This window comes from Heterocephalus glaber, unplaced genomic scaffold, assembly GCF_053883595.1.
Source record: "Heterocephalus glaber isolate CG9 unplaced genomic scaffold, H.glaber_assembly_v1.0 deba00001543, whole genome shotgun sequence".
Classification (NCBI taxonomy): Eukaryota; Metazoa; Chordata; class Mammalia; order Rodentia; family Bathyergidae; genus Heterocephalus; species Heterocephalus glaber.
This window is the reverse complement of record NW_028258336.1, coordinates 8,878,209-8,894,648: the sequence shown is the minus strand read 5'-3', so window position 1 is coordinate 8,894,648 and position 16,440 is coordinate 8,878,209. Positions and strand designations below refer to the sequence as shown.

The 16,440-nt window shown below is 39.4% G+C and overlaps 1 protein-coding gene across 1 annotated transcript in view; it reads right to left on the bottom strand.

The window, feature by feature from the left end:
- Nucleotides 1-5,896, bottom strand: part of Depdc1b (DEP domain containing 1B) — a 96,575-nt gene extending 90,679 nt beyond the window's left edge. The window contains exon 1 of the mRNA XM_087189587.1: nucleotides 5,761-5,896. The gene's annotated coding sequence lies outside the window, so the exon portion shown is untranslated. The remainder of the gene's footprint in view (nucleotides 1-5,760) is intronic.
- Between the last annotated feature and the right edge of the window lie 10,544 nt (nucleotides 5,897-16,440).

Sequence of the window (16,440 nt, the reverse complement as noted above, 5' to 3'; positions counted from 1 at the left end):
AAGGTCCCGAGTTTGATCCCTGGTGCCAAAAACAAAACAAAACAAAAAAAAAACAGCATGGGATTCTGGGGCCCAGGATTTAGCTCAGTGGTTCTGTCATCTGCCTTGAAACCAAAAGGTCCCATTATGCTTTGGTACCTGAGTTCAATCCCCGTACCAAAAGAAAGGAAGGAAAGAAGGAAGGAAGGAAGGAAAAACAAAGAAAGAAGGAAGGAAAGAAAGAAAGAAAGAAAGAAGGAAAGAAAGAAAGAAAGAGAAAGAAAGAAAGAAAGAAAGAAAGAAAGAAAGGCAGGCAGGCCAGGCATGAGAGTACACGCCTGCAGTCCCAGCTATTTGGGAGGCTGAGGCAAGAAGATCACTTGAACACAAGTTCCAGACCAGCCTGGGCAACATAAAAAGACCCTGTTTTGAGGGTGGGGAGGAGAGGAGGAAGAAGAGCAAGAGGAGGAGGAAGGGAAGAGGAAGAAGGTGGATAAAGGAGGAAGAAGAGGAAAAGAAGGAAAAGAAAAGAAAATTAGAAATAGCTGTATGATCTAGCAAGCTCATTACAGAATACATATCCAAAGGAATTGAAATCAGAATGTAAATGAGATGTGTGTACTCCCATATATATTGCAGCACTATGCACAACAGCCAAGACATAGAATCAACCTAAGTGTCCATCAGTGGATGAATAGATGAAGAAAATGTGACCTAGGCTGGGAATGTAGCTTAGTGCTAGATTATGTTCAGTTTTTTTAATTTTTCCATCCAAAGGTACCTAGATTGCATAGCTGATTTATGGCTTTGATTATTTGATAGCACTTTCGGAGATCTGTGACATGTGCAGATTCCTAATGTTAATGAAATAGAAACTTGAAATTCCAACCTTGCAACCAGGGTGTAAGAGAATATAATCCAGTTTGTGATTTTAGCTAAACACCTGGAATCCCCAGTGTAAAATGACTTTGCTATTCTCTACTTTTCATGCCTGCACATGTCATAGGGAAAATATTATGCTATACTGGTATTTGAAAATTCACTGGAGTCATTGGACCTATACTTCCTAAATGCCAAAGGGAGAAGAAGTTGGAATTTGTGTTACTGGCTGGTTATGCTCACACTCTCAGGACCATCTGCTCATCACTGAGCAAATCAAAGAAGGCCATGTGCTTGAGTAAAAAGGAAAAAGGACTTTTATTCAAAGCTACCTGTGAGGAGATGGAGGGTCCTATTTGCCTTAAATCACCATCTCACCACAGGCACAGAAAGTCTTTTATAGTAAGAACTGAAGGGAGGGGGCAAACACAGAGATAATGCCAATCTCTACACTGGCTTTATCACTTTTAGCCATCTTCAGTTCATGGTCCCCTTTCTTTTTTTTTTTGGTGCCGGGGATCGAACTCGGGTCCTTATGCTTGTGCAGCAGGCGGTGAAACCACTGAGCTAAATCCCCAGCCAATGGTCCCCTTTCTTATAAAAAGGAAACTGGGTTCCAGATTTTCGGGTATCATCATCGGCATATTCTGTTTATTCAACCAAGGTAAAGAGAGGTGGAGAAAGTTGTCTATCCCTTAGGCTTCAAGAAGCCTCTTGTCTCTAAAACAAAACAAAACAAACACTAAGTTTTAAACTCCTGTTTTGCAGTGCTGGTTACATTTGGACATGAGCATTTTATTGACAGTGACACATCCAAATAGACATGACCCATGGTTGAAAATAATAGATTAACAGGTAAGAGTATGGCTAGGGAAATTGAAGCCCGACAGATAAATGAGGACTTCAAAAGAAGAAAATAGAAAAAAAAACAAACCAGTGGACCTCTCCATCTCTTTTCTTAAACCAAAATATTTACCATCCTGACTGACTTGTACAGAACTTTTGTAACACACTACTACAGGCATCGCGTGTAAGTAGTATAGAACCCAGGGCAGGGCTTGCTTCCTGTTGGGAAAGATGTTTAATAGAGAATTTTCTATTCCTGGCAATAACATGATCCTGCAAGAAGATCCTGGGGAGCCTGGGCCCATGGACCACAAACATAGGAGCTCAGAATCAGAAAGGGAAGAGTGGTCAGCATCCCTAAGACAGAAACAGGGTGGAATTGAGATTGTGAGACAAAAGCAGCTGGGGAACAAGAAAGGTCTGTCAGCTGGGGTTAGGTAGGGTGTCTGTGTGTGTTGGGCTATCTTGAAGGCCTAACAAAGGCAACAGTGGCCATTATGTTCCTTCCAACACTGCTCCTCTTATTTCCTTTCAGACCCAAGTAACTGACATTTGCTCACATATAAAAAGCAAAGTCATTTTAAGCTTCTGTCTTTAGCAAGAATGATGACTTTATATGAGATATTTTAATTTTGTTTGTTCCTAACACGATTTCTTTTCCTTCCTTCCTTTCTTCCTTCCTTTCCTTCTTCCCTCCCTCCTCTCTTTTTCTTCTTTTTGATAATATTCAAACATTTCACTGACAGTTCAAATACTTGCTTATTATTTAACTGTATAAAACACTGAATCTGATAAACCCTCTGTGGTAAAAATAAAATACATTTTAAAAAGACCTTTTCAGAGCAGTTTTAAGATTGCAGAAAAATTGAGGGGAAGATAGAGCAATTTTCCATGTAGCCCCTGTTGCCACCCAGGTAAAACCTCCCCCTTTATTAATATCCCTATAACAAAGTACATTTGTTATTAGGTTCATTTCTCATTTCTTATTAGATTATAAGACATTTCAGTATACATTGCTTAACAACAGGGAAATATTCTGAAAAATGTCTTATTAAGCAATTTTGTCACTGTGTGAACCTGATAGAGTATTTCCAGAAACTGAGATATGACAGCCTGCTACACAGCCAGGCTACATGACATAGCCTATCTGTCACTCCTAGGCTAAAATCTGCACAATAATACACTGAATGCTGGAGCCAACTGTTAACACAATCACAATGGCAAACGTGTCACTAGGAAAGAAGAATGGTTCAGCTCCTTTATAGTCTTACGGGATTATAATTACCATGGTACAGAATACAGTCTGTGACTGCCTGAAACATCATGCAGTGCACAACTATACAGAGGAAAGTGCACAGATCATCTCTATGTGACTCAGTGAATTTTCACAACCTAAATACATCCTTGTAACCAACATCCAGATCAGGAAACAAAACTCTGCTGGGCATGGTGATGCACCCCCGTAATCCCAGCTACTTGGAAGGCTGAGCCAGGAAGATCAAAAGGTTGAGGACAGCCTGGGCAATTTAACAAGATGATGTTTCAAATTTCTTTTTAAAGTTTTTTTTTACGTCCAAGGATGCAGCCCAGTGGTAGATCACCTCTTGGCTCAGTCCCTAGTACTGCAAATACATACATGCATATATACATACAAGACAAGACCAGACCAGCTCCACCAGTTCCATGGTATAATTGGAGCACCCTGGGCCCTAAATCCAGCCATACAAGTACAGGGAGCAGAGCATGACCAGCACCTAAGAAAACCTCTCCTGGGGATGGGAACAAGTCTTTTACTATGTAAGAAAAAAGAGAAGCAAAAAAGAGGTTACCCTAGACCAAAGAAGAAATAGGTCTCAAGTCACAAATCACCAGGAATTTAGTCCAGCTGAATTGTAACCCTAAAACCAACTTTGAAAAGTGTAGGGAGAGAAGACAAAGGGGTTTTACTTAGGAACGAGACATCAGCGTTAGCCTTGACTAGATATGCCATTTGTGGGTTTCCTCCTTTTATTTAAAAGTAAAGAAGACTTTCTAGACATGGAAACCTGTTTGACTGCATTTTCTTTTCTAGCTTTCTCTGAAAACTCTCAGATCGGCTTGCTCCTGGAATTAAGCAGCAGAGCAGATGTTTGACTGCAGTTCCAGCGAAGCATTAGAAGGGCGTGCAGCTTGGCAGAGTTGACAAATTGCTCTCAAACCTATCTCAAACTTGTCAGTGACTGACTCCAGATCTCCTGAAAGTAGTTCATTTTGGGAGCCAGAGAAATGCCAAGATTAAGACATACTGAGGGCTAGAGGTGCAGTTCTATAGACCCTGCCAGGAAGCATCCTAGAGACCAGGTAGCACCCTTGGAGACAGCAGCTCTTGCCTGTTTGTTCCTCTGTGGTTGAACCTGAAGTTACCAGAAATGGTAAACCAATGTTAATAAAGACCACAAGACCCAGGTCTTCCAACTCAGTTAGAAGAAAATATATAGTACTAGAGTGACTATGGAGCCACAGGGAAGATCCAGAACAAGGATCTTTTAAAGAGACAAGGACTACAACTCTATCTACTAACGTTTCTTGCAAAAAAAAAAAAAAAAAAAGCTTCAAGGGCCGGGGATGTAACTCAGTGGTTCTGCTGCCTGCCTCACAAGCGCAAGGACCTGAGTTTGATCTCAGGTGCCAAAAAATAAAAAAAAAAAGAGCTTCAACTTGGCCATGCTTCATTGTTATGCTCCAACTATCCATTTATAGGAAATGTGAGGAAAGAAGGCTAAGATTAAGGGCTCTTGTACCCAGCAAATTTTGGAATGTGAGAAACTTTAAAGGATCAGGGGTTTGCAATTGTGAAGAAGAGGGAGGGTGGATGGTGCTGGGGGAATCCTTAAAAGAATGAAGCTAATCAGTGTCTGGACATTATTTAGATCAGGAGTCAATGAACTGTAAAAATAATTTTTAAAAACTAAAAAATGTTCAAAATAATTATGATACAATTAAAAGTTGGAAGACTGAATAGCTGTTTCAAAATAATCAGAAGTTATAGTTAAAAATTTTAGGTGTGATAATTGCATAATAGCTGTCTTTAAAAGGACTTCTTAATCTTTTAGGGCAGTGGCTCTAGGTCTTGCATCAGAATCACCTGGAGGACTTAAGACACAATTTATTGGACCCTATTCCCAGAGTTTCTGATTCAGAAGTACTTTGTTGGGTCCTGAGAATTTCCATTTCTAACAAGTTTCCAGATGATTGTGAAGCAGAAGTTTTAGGGACCACATGCTAGGAACCATAGTTGTAGATATATATTTTGAGAATATGGTTTAAATGGCATAATAGCTAAGATATGCTTAAAAGTAATATGGGAGAATGGATACGGGTGGGGACAGAAATAAAACAAGATTGTTGATGAAGTGATAATTGTTGAAGTTGGATGATAGACACATGAGGAATCATTATTACTATGCTGTCTACACTTACTACATTTGAAAATTCTATTTTAAAAGTTTTTTAAAGATAAAGGTAGAGATAGAGCATGTAACAAGATCCATTTTTGACTTACAAAATAGAGCTGAAAACAATAAGCAAAAAACAAAAAAAGCCTCAAGAAACTTGGGATTAGACAGGAACTTCCTCAACCTAATATGCAGTACAGTGATAATGTGGTTGCTGAACTCAGTTCATTCCAAATTCATGTTCAAACACCAAAAAGTTTGAGAACTGAACAGATTTTTCCCATAAGAAATAAAGAAAAAGCAAATAATCAGTTCTGAGACCAAAAAATTAGACTTATAAAATTCATTTTTCTAGGACTTTAACAAATTTCCCAATGATTTCTTTCTTTTACTCTATCGTGATCCTCACAGTTTTCCTCTTAGCATTACTGCTGGTGTCACTAACTTTCTTTGGAGCTGTGTTTATATTTTTACTCAAATAAAGCACACACACACACAAAAAAGCACAGTGACAAATGTTTTAACACAGTAATGCAACCACTATATGTTGTCTGGGTGAGAGAGGCACTTAGCCTGAAGCGTGACCCTGCATATCTGCAGCAACACATAATGTGTGACTCACTCTGTCTGTAGAGATTTCTTCAAGCCGGATTTTCTGTTCAACTATTGAGCAAAGTTATGAACATGGGGCAGTTTTTTCCAAACTTTGCTGTTCGAGTAGTGGAAAGTTCTAGGTTGGAGCTGTTCGGCAACTGAGATCACTGTAATTAGAATTTATGAAAATTCTACAGTTAACATTATAATTAATGCCAAAAGACTGAATGTTTTCTAAGACCAGCAACAAGGCAAAGATGTCTCTTTTCATATTTTTTCCTTTTTTTAATGATGTGATTGAACCCAGGGCCTGCATATGCTAAGCACATGCTCTACCACAGAGCTACGCCCTGTGTGTGCCCCGGTGTTACTCAACATTGTAGTAAAGGTTCCAGCCAGGGTATAAAAAGAAAAATCTGTTTTCTAGATTGGAAATAAAGCTGTCTTTATTTGCAGACAACATGATTGCCTGTGTAAGAATCCTATGACATCTATAAAATAGCTACCAGAACTAATAAGTTTTACAAGACAGCAGGATATAAGATCAATAAACATAAATCAACTGTTCTTTCAAATATTATCAATTAATCATCAGAAACTAAATTTATGAAATGTCATTTTCAATAGTATCAAAACACCAAAATATCTATTAATAAAAATTATGGAAGATGTATAAGATTTATACACTGAAATTATAATACACTGATAAAAACTTTCAGACAAAAATAAATAAGAAGATACATAATGTCCATGTACTAGGAGATTCATGTAACAAAGATGTCATTTCTCCAAAATTTGATTTATTGATTCTATGTAATGCCAATCAAAATCTCACCAGGCTTTTTGTAGAAAATGATAAACTAACATTAAAATTTATAAGGAAATCCAAAAAGATCTAGAATAGCCAAAACAACTTTGAAAGTGATAAAGTTGGGGGACTAACAGTATCAGATTTCAAGGTTTATTACAACACTAGGTAATCAAGAGAGTGTGGTACTGATGTAAAGATAGACAAATAAGCTAGTGGAACAGAAAAGTTCCAGATACCAATGTATTATATTCTCAACATTCATATGTTAGTAATTTTTTGAACTCAGAACACATGCTTTCTATATAATCTGGAAATATTAGCCATGACAGAAAGATTCCCAACACCCCCAACAAAAAGTCTATTGAGCTTTCTATACCCCTATTTTACTGTTTTGCTGGTATTATGATTGACTACCACTACCACAGAGAACTGTTACGTTTTCTCCCTTGCCTGGGGCTAGCAAGGGAGCTCTGTATCTTCTTCCCCAACCCCACCAGCTAGGAAATGAGAGGAGGAATTCTCCGCACTATGTGCAACCACAGGTCATCCCTGTGGCCAAGAATAGAGACTTCAGCAGGGTAGGGACTGCATGAATGGAGCAGTGAGGGCTCTCTATCGTATGAGCCTTAAATGACATTTTTCTTTCTGAATGTGAGGGCCCCAGGTGTGTTACTTTTCTTCTTTCCCCTAATGTTGAGAATACCTATTCCTCTCTTACTCATATTTCCACATGGAGAAGCTTCTTTAGAGAGGGGTTCTCAAATTTGCACATTGGAATTACCTGGGGAGTTTCAGACCTACTGATGTCCGCCTTCCACCTCCACAGATTGTGACCTTATTATTCTGGGGTGTGACCTGGGCATTGGATCCCCAAGCAATTCTGATATACAATCTAGTTTGAGAACTAGTGTCCTAAAGAGATATTTCCGGCCCTGCAACTTCTCTAAGTAGGGACTTTAGGAGGTAAAACTAGGCAAGCGTGGCTCAGAGCCTTCTGGGCTCCTGGTGATATCTTCCTGCCTGAACAATCTACCAGTTCTTGTTCCTGGATTCTGAGCCATAAATTTTGTGTGCGGAGGGCTGTGAGAGAAGCAGGAAGTGAGAAGTGGGAGAAGTCTTTTGTTGTCCAGGTGTGACTATAACAGCAAATTTGTTTAACTTAGGTAAGAGGAAGTGTCAGCAGATGGGAAGACTTAATCACAGCCCTGTCCATCTTCTCCTAACATCTACTTGCCCAACTTTTTAATTTGGAAAAATCCCAAACCTGTAAAAAACATTCAAAGCATAACCCAATAAGATTTATATTATTTTCTCTCTCTCCCTCTCTCCTTCACATGCATATATTACTTCCTCTGTTTTTTTGCTTTGGTTTTTTATCTGGCTGAAACCATGTCTCAACAGATATCTTTCAAGAACAAAGGCACTTTTCTACTTAATCACAATACCATCTTTACATTTATAGTTTAACATTGATAAACAATAATATTACTTAGGGCTAAAGGTGTGGCTCAGTTGTAGAGCACTTGAGTAACAGGCTCTAGGTCCTGGGTTTAATCCCCAGAACTGCAAACAAACAAAATGACATCAATAATAATACCTGATATATGATCCATATATTTCTCCAATTAACCTCAAATTTCCCCTTATATTTATTGTAAGGATTACCCACTTCATTTGGTTAACTTGTTTCTTTATTCTCCATAATCTTGAATAATCTTCCTCCTTTTCACTAGATGTAGTTAGGGTTCTCTAGAGGAACAAAATCAAAAGAAAATGTAGGTATAATTGTGCAAGTGGATTTATCAGGTGGCTTGCAGGATTGGAAATGGGAGAGTCCACAGTGGCCATCTGGATGCCGGAGAGCTGCAAGATCCAGTAGTTGCTCAATCCAAGAAGCCAGAAGCTACAGAGCAAGAGGGATCAAACATGTAAGTCCAGTTCGAGACTGGGGGCCTGGAAGCTCACTGGAGAGTTGTCGATTCCAGCCTCTGTTGCAAGGCTGAAGAAACTGGAGACCATTGTCCAAAAGGGACAGCAGCAAAGGCCACACCCCCTCAAGAAAATGGGAATGCTTCAAAACAGCCACACTTCCTTCTTCTTTCCCTTTTTATTCTATCTAGTCACAAGCTTATTTGTTGGTGCAAGCCATAACTGGTGTGGGTCTTCCCTTCCGTTTGCTGGCCGACACGTCAGTCAGCTACAGACACACCCTGAATTGTGCTTTACTAGTCTGCTAGACATTTCTGAATCCATTCAAATTGACATAGCATGATTAACCGTCACACTAGACTTTACCAAATTGAAAAATTCAGACTATCTTTATCATAGAACATCTCATAATGATGGTTCCTTATGATTAATGTTAAACATTCAGCAAGAATACTATGCCAATGCTGTACTTCCATCTGCATTACATCAGGAAGAGTAGAAGGTCAGTTTGGTCATTATCTCTGTTGCTAAGTTTAATCCCTTGGTTAGAGTGGTGCCCATCAGGTCTCTCCATGTAAAGATACCTCTTTTTCTCTATACAGTACTGAGTAACCAAGAGTGATCCTGTGAGAGCAAATGAGTATCTTGTTCCCCAATGAATTTTCACCCAATGATTTTTTTCTAATCTTCACATGAATCAATTAGTTCAATGGTGGCTGCAAATACTGATTTTCCAATTATTGCTTCTGAATTTTTAGGTAGGCATTCTCTTATAGGAAGAGCTTTCCTTCCCTGGCCCCCATGCATGTTTTCTGAATATCATTATTATTCCTGCTTTAGCTGCGTATTTAATGAATTATGATCCATTACTATCATTCTTCTCTCTGAAATCAGCTCTTGTGTCTTTTTGCTGTCTCAATTGGTCTTTGAGTAGTCCTCAGTCCTGCAGTAACAAGGTTTCAAGCTCATTTTGTATATTGTGTGCTCAAGACCTGGAATCAAAGCTCTTAGAGAAGATGCCCCAGGTATTTAGTACCAAATGGTAGCTACTTTTCATGTCATTCCTCTTTAGTAATAACAATAAAGTTATCTCTATATTCCTGGCTCCAGTATTGGATTAGAAGTTACAAATGGCACCAGGGAAAAATAAGGAAGCGTGTTATGATCCTCCTCAACACTAAATCCAGGGTGATATTAAAAAAAAAAAAAAAAAAAAAAAGACTCACATCTTCCCTTTGTGTTTCTATATTGACTCAGAAATATATTTTTTATTAAGTTTATTGGTACATTTTAGGTATACAGTACAGTTATATTCATCATTGGGAATTTATACCTAGAAAATATATTTTGAATCCTTACTCCATGGAGGGTTATGCTAACAGGGCATAGAATTTTAAGAAAGACATGTACACAGTCTTGGGCTTTGTAATGTTTACAGTCTCTTTGTGTCTGCCTGTCTGTCTGTCTGTCTGTCTGTCTGTCTCTCTCTCTCTCTCTCTGTACTGGGAATTGGACCTAGGGCCTTTTCACTGAGCTATATCCACAGTCCTTTTACTTTGTCTTTCATTTTCTGAGAGTCTCTCTAAGTCACTATGTTGCCCAGGCTGTCTCAGCCTCTCAGAATGCTGGGATTATAGGTATGTGTCACCACACCCAGATACTTAGTGTCTTAGTAGGGAAGACAAATGTAAATCTGGTGATCATACAAATAATTAACTAAAAATAGTGTCAGGTGCTCTAAAACTAGGCATACTAAGTTCTAGGTATCTAACAGGGAATCTTTCTCAGTTGCTGGAAGGAAACATCTCAGAAAATATGAGCTGATATCTAATACCTAAAAAATGGGTAGGAGATCCTCAGGACACAGGAAGAGAGTTATGTGTATGGGGGCATCTTGAGGGAGTGATGTGGAGGCAGCAAGTCTGTCGAGTAGGTTCCATACACAGGCACAAGAGAAACTTGGAACATTCTAGAAACCAAAAGGCCAAAGGAACAGCAACTGTGGCTGGAAGGTTGGACAGATGTTGACTCCACAGGGCCCTGAGGTCAGGGCAATGGTTTCAGTCTTTTTTTTCCCTCAATACAATGAGAAGCCATCAAGGGGCATAAAGAAGAGAGAAGCATAATTAGATCCATATCTTTAAAATGAATATTGGATAATAGAGAGAAGACTGGCCGGGGCAAGAGTGCTTGCTAGCATTCCAGATAAAAGACTCTTTGCAGCAGAGTGCTGGCAAGTAGCATGTTCTAGGGTGGTGGCTTTAAAATGGCACTGTCACTTCCTGTCGCTGAGCAAGGACACACCCATTTCATAGTTATCTAAAGAGTTCTAGAGACAATAAGAGATATAATTGGTAAACTCTTTCCTAAATGCTCCATCCCAGCCCCCCTACATTTCTTCTTTTATATCTAATAGAGAAACACAATGGTGAGATTGGAGTTGATAGTGAGAGTAGGAACACAAGGAAGGGAACACAAAGCCAGTAAGCAAACAGACTTCAAAAGCCTTCACAAGTAGGGTGGAGATCTCTGGGAAAAGGGAAGAGCTAGAAATTTATTTGGATCTTTGGAGGCAGGAGCAGAGGATGAGGAGAGAGAGGTGTCTGAGCACAGAGTTTACTGTCACTCTCTCTTTAGCCAAAAGAACTACTCCTTTGCCACCATAAGATGTGGCATAAGATGCTCTGTCCCATCATGGAAAGGATTTGATGGGGAGCAGTGGTGATGGTAAGGGGGCAGCAGGTAGGACTGTAGGCGCTACAAGTGGTACAGGTAATGTGTGAGGGATGGGGACATTTACCAATGAGAGCTAGGAGTCCAGAGAGTGATTTGAATATTTCTTTAAAAGTATATACAAAGATAGGCATGGTGCATCTGTAGTCCCAATTGCTCAGGGGACTGAGACAGATGGGAAGTTTACTTGAGCCGACGAATTTAAGGCCTGCCTGGGCAACATAGCAAGATCCTATCTCAAGAAAAAAAATAAGTACATATAATGATGAAGCTATGTGAAAGTGTCCCAACAGAAGGAAAGGAGAGGAGAGGGAGGAGAAGGGAGGGGAGCGGAGGGGAGGGGAGGAAAGGTGTCAGTTCAACAATGTGAACTCTCTTGAGTTGAACAATGTTCAGTCTCTAGAACTTGTCTCATCTTGCAAACACTTCTCCAAAACTCTTTCCATTTTTTTTCATCTCGTTGTTACTCATTGTCAAATGACAAAATTACAACTTAGTTTAAGGGGTATTTTTGGGGGGTGGTAGGTCGGTTGGTGCTGGGAATTGAACCCAGAGTTCATGCATGCTATAGTTTGAAGGTCTTAGTTGGCTTTTTTTTTTCATCTAGAGTGAGGCACACTTCATTCCATAAATCAGAATAAGTGTTACAGTGAGCCAAACAGAGGAAGTTTATTCGAGTTTCAGAAAAGGGATGAAGAAAGTAGAAAAAAAACAACAAAAAGCAAATTGATCATTTTAAAGTTTCTTTCTTTATAGAGTGGGTACAAGGAGACAGAAGAATAGAAAATAACTGATTGGTTAACACCAGCTTACCTTGTTACCTTTGTAATGTAAGGCTTAGGGTAGAAGGAACTTCATTTACCATGTCAGTTGAAATTCACTTTATTGGAAATTTGACTGTCTCTCTAGTCCTGACCTTTCAGATTAGTTTTAGCTTACTGAGGTGATAAGTGATTCCACTCTGACTGTTAGCCTAGTCTTTTGGTGCCTAGTGTAAAAGCTTGGTCCAAAACAATGGCCAGGGAGTCCAGGAGTCCTCACAGACCAACTCAGAACTTCACTTAAAAAACAAAACAAACAAACATAAGAGCCCTGCATCATACATGCCTATAATTGCAGCACTCTGGGAAGCTGAGGCAGGAGAATCACAAATTCAAGCCCAGACCAGGCAATTTAGTGACTTAGTGAGACCTTGTCTCAAAAATAAAAAACAAGAAGGGCTGGGAATGTAGCTCGGCGGGAAGGGCCTAAGTTCAGTTCTCAGTACCAAAATAAGAGTGTGTGTGTGTGTGCGCACGCGTGTGTGTAGGGATTAATTAATCTCTCTCTTTATGTGAATCAGGAAGGCTTAGGATGTAGCCAAGAGAACACAGCAGAAGTGAAGCTGTGAGACCAAAGCGACTCCATTTTGCTAAAATCCACCATTCCCCTAGCCTCTCAAATTAATGGTTAAAATGTGTTTGCTCTGGGACAGGAGACACAATCTGTAACAGGACAAGATTCCTAAGTTTATTACTCAGCCATTTGTTTACCCTAGAAGTAAATGTTCTGGGCCCGCTATCTATAGGACAATCTGTTAATGTGCTGGCTATTCACACAGGGTGGTCGTGACTATTAGTCAGGATGTCTGCTGACCATCAGTATGTGACAGTGGGCCACTAACCTTTGTCCCCTTTTTCCCTTGTAAAACCTATACATAATCCCCCTCAACCCCCCCATGAGCCTAGCCAATCAGAAATCTACACTTCATGCATGCTAAGTGTTGACCAATCATTATAATTGCTAGATGAAACCTTGCTGTAGCTTCTATAAAAGCCCTGCTAATTCAAAATTCGGGGCTCTCAATCTTGACCCGCTGCGTCGGTGACAGTTGAGAGCCCCTGCTCGAGCTTGAATAAACGACCCTCGTGCGTTTGCATCGGAATCAGCTCCTTGGTGGTCTTTGGGGACTTCACGATCTGGGCACAACAAAGCTATGTGCTTTCCAGAGGCAGGTTTTACAAGGCCATGCAGCTTCCCCCAATTTTCTCATATCACTCACTACCGAAGTTCCTTCACTGTATGCTCTCCCTGGGAACTCAGCCACCACACCAAGGAAAGGCCAACTCAGTGCTCTGTTAACAGTCCCTTCTGAGCCCAGACTTCAAGATATCTCATCCCTGGTGCCAGACATGAAAATAAAAAACCTCCAGATGATTCCAGTGTACAACCTTGCAAGACACAGCCTTTTGAATCCTCAGCTAAGGCCCCAGACATCACAGAATAGAGATGCACTGTACATTCTGTATCCTGTGTAAATTCCTGATTTTCAGAACCTGAGAACATAGCAAGCTTTTTGTTTAAGACAGAATCTTGGGCCGGGGATTTAGCTCAGTGGTTCCAGCACCTGCCTCGAAAGCACAAGGTCCTGAGTTTGATCCCCAGTACCAAAAAAACCCCAGAACCTCCCTATGTTGCCACAAACTCCTAGGCTCAAGGGATCCTTTGGACTCAGCATCCCCAATAGCTGGGACTACAGGCATGTGTCACTTCACCTAATGGAACTTATTTCAATGCCACTTAGGTGATTTGTTGTACAAATACACAATCGATAACTGGGAAAAATGTCCAAATTTCTAACATTATAAAGAAACTAACTTTAACTACTAGTTAAGAATATTGATTCAAGGGGCTGGAGATTTAGCTCAATGGCACTACGCCTGCCTTGCAAGCACAAGGTCCTGAGTTTGATCCCAGGTAACAACAACAAAAAAAGGAATATTGATTCATGGGCCGGGGATTTAGCTCAGGGGCACCATGCCTGCCTCACAAGTGCAAGGTCCTGTGTTCAATCCTGGACACTGGAAAAAAAAAAAGAATACTGATTCATTTGTGTCTGGTAAAATTAATGGTGTTTTAAAATCAAAGAACTGAGCAGGAGGGTGGTACACATCTGTGAATACAGCTCTCGGGAGACTGAGGCTGGAGGACTGTCATGAGTTTGAGGCCAGCCTGGGCTACAGAGCGAGACCCTGTCTCAAAAAAAAAAAGAAAAAGAAAAATATAAAAGAACTTAGAATACTCAACTAGCAGTCAAGCTTTCTAAGAATGTTGTTCTTATTGAGGGCCCTTCCTCCATTTCAGGCCTTAAAGGGAGCAGTTCTTGTGGGATTTAACAGAAAAATGGAGTGTCTATTTATAGCATTGATGAGCCTCAGCAGTAATTACATAGTGGTAGATGGCCTGTGAGAAATCAAACCATAGAATTCTTTGGGTATTCAAAATATTTTTAAAATAAGAATAATAGGGGCCGGGGATTTAGCTCAGTGGTTCTGTCGCCTGCCTTACAAGTGCAAAGTCCCAAGTTCGATCCCTGGTACCAAAAAAAAGAAAAAGAATAATATATGCAAATATTAAAGGGTTAGTATTAAAGAATTTTTAATAGTAAATGTAGTACACTAGATAAAAATTCAACTCATTAGTTTGAATAATTTTAAACATTTAAAGGGGTTGCTACTATAACAAAATATCACACATTGAGTAATTTCTAAAGAACATAAATTCATTTCTTACAGTTCAGGAAGTCAGGAAGTTCTAAATCAAAGTGCTGGCAGCTGGCACTTTCACTGTTTAATGAGAGATGTTCTCTGCTTCCAACATTGTGCCTTACTGCTGCGGGGGGGAGTCTTTATATATCACATTGGCCATTAAGTGTCAACATCTGAACCCAAATCATAAGTGGACTGTAAGGAAAAGTATAATAAACCCATGGTTTCAGCAATTATTAACTTAAAACCAATTTTATTTCAATACCAGACATATTCAGCTATCGGATTTTTGACAAAGAGGCCAAAAACATACACTGGAGGAAAGATAGCCTCTTTAATAAATGTTGCTGAGAAAACTGGCTATTCACATGCAGAATATTGAATCTAGACCCATATCTCTCATCATGTACTAGTAAACTAAAATCAAAATGGATCAAAGGGCTAAATGTTAAAACAGAAACACTTAATCTACAGGAAGATAAAATAGGGAAAACTCTTGAAGGCATAGACATGGGCAAGGACTTTCTGAACAGAACCCTAATAGCACAAGAAATAACATCAAGAATCCACAAATGAGATCATATCAAATTAAAAAGCTTCTGCATAACAAAGAAAACAACCAATAGGGTGCAGAGACAACCTACAGAAGAGTGAAAAAAATTTGCCAGCTTCTCCATGGAGAGAAGACTAATATCTAGAATATATAAAGAACTCAAAAAAATTAGATTTCCCAAAATAAAAGTCCCAATAAAAAAATGGGCAACTGAAATAAACACACTTCACAAAAGAAGTACAAATGGCCAATAAATACATTAAAAAATGTTCAATGCCTCTGGCTATGTTGTGGATTATATTTAGGTATCCTCCCAAAGCCTCATGCACTCATAGGTGGGACTTCTGGAAATGACTGGAGCATGTGACACTGAATCATGCATGTATGACACTGAATTAGTCCACTGATTGGTTTACCATAGTTCTAGGTGTGACTTAATGGGTGTACTGAAGATAGAAGAGCCACCCTCTGTGTGACACCAACCAATAGGCTTATAGCTTGGATAGAATTAAAAGGAAAAACAGAATGAAGACTGTTGCTTCCTGCCTGCCGTGCAATAGACTCTTTTCTGCCATGCCCCTCTGCCATGGAACCTTGTCTTGAAGCCAGCTGACCATGGACTGTAATCTCTACAAACTGTGAGCTGAAATAAACCTTTCCTCCTTTAATTTGTGGATGTTGGGTATTCTTCCCAATAGTGAAAAAGTAACTAAAACAGGCCACTAGAGAAACGCAAATTAAAACACTGGGATTCTATCTTACTTCAGAAAGAATGGCTGTTATCAAGAAATCAAACTAATAAATGCTGGTGAGGCTGTGGGGAAAAATAAATACTTCTGCATTGTTGGTGGGAAAGTAATTGGTACAATCACTATGGAAATCAGTATAGAGATTCCTAGAAAAACTAAATATAGAAATTTCATTTGACCTACCTATTCTCCTTCTTGATATCACCCAAAAGAGTTAAAGACATCATATTACAGTGATACATGAATACCCATGTTTATAGCAGCACAATACATAATAGCTAATTTTGGAACCAAAATATATATCTTTCAACAGATGAATGGATAAACACTATGTGGTATTTATACACAATGGAATACTACTCTGCCACAAAGAAGGATAAACTTGAGTCATTTGTAAGAAAATATA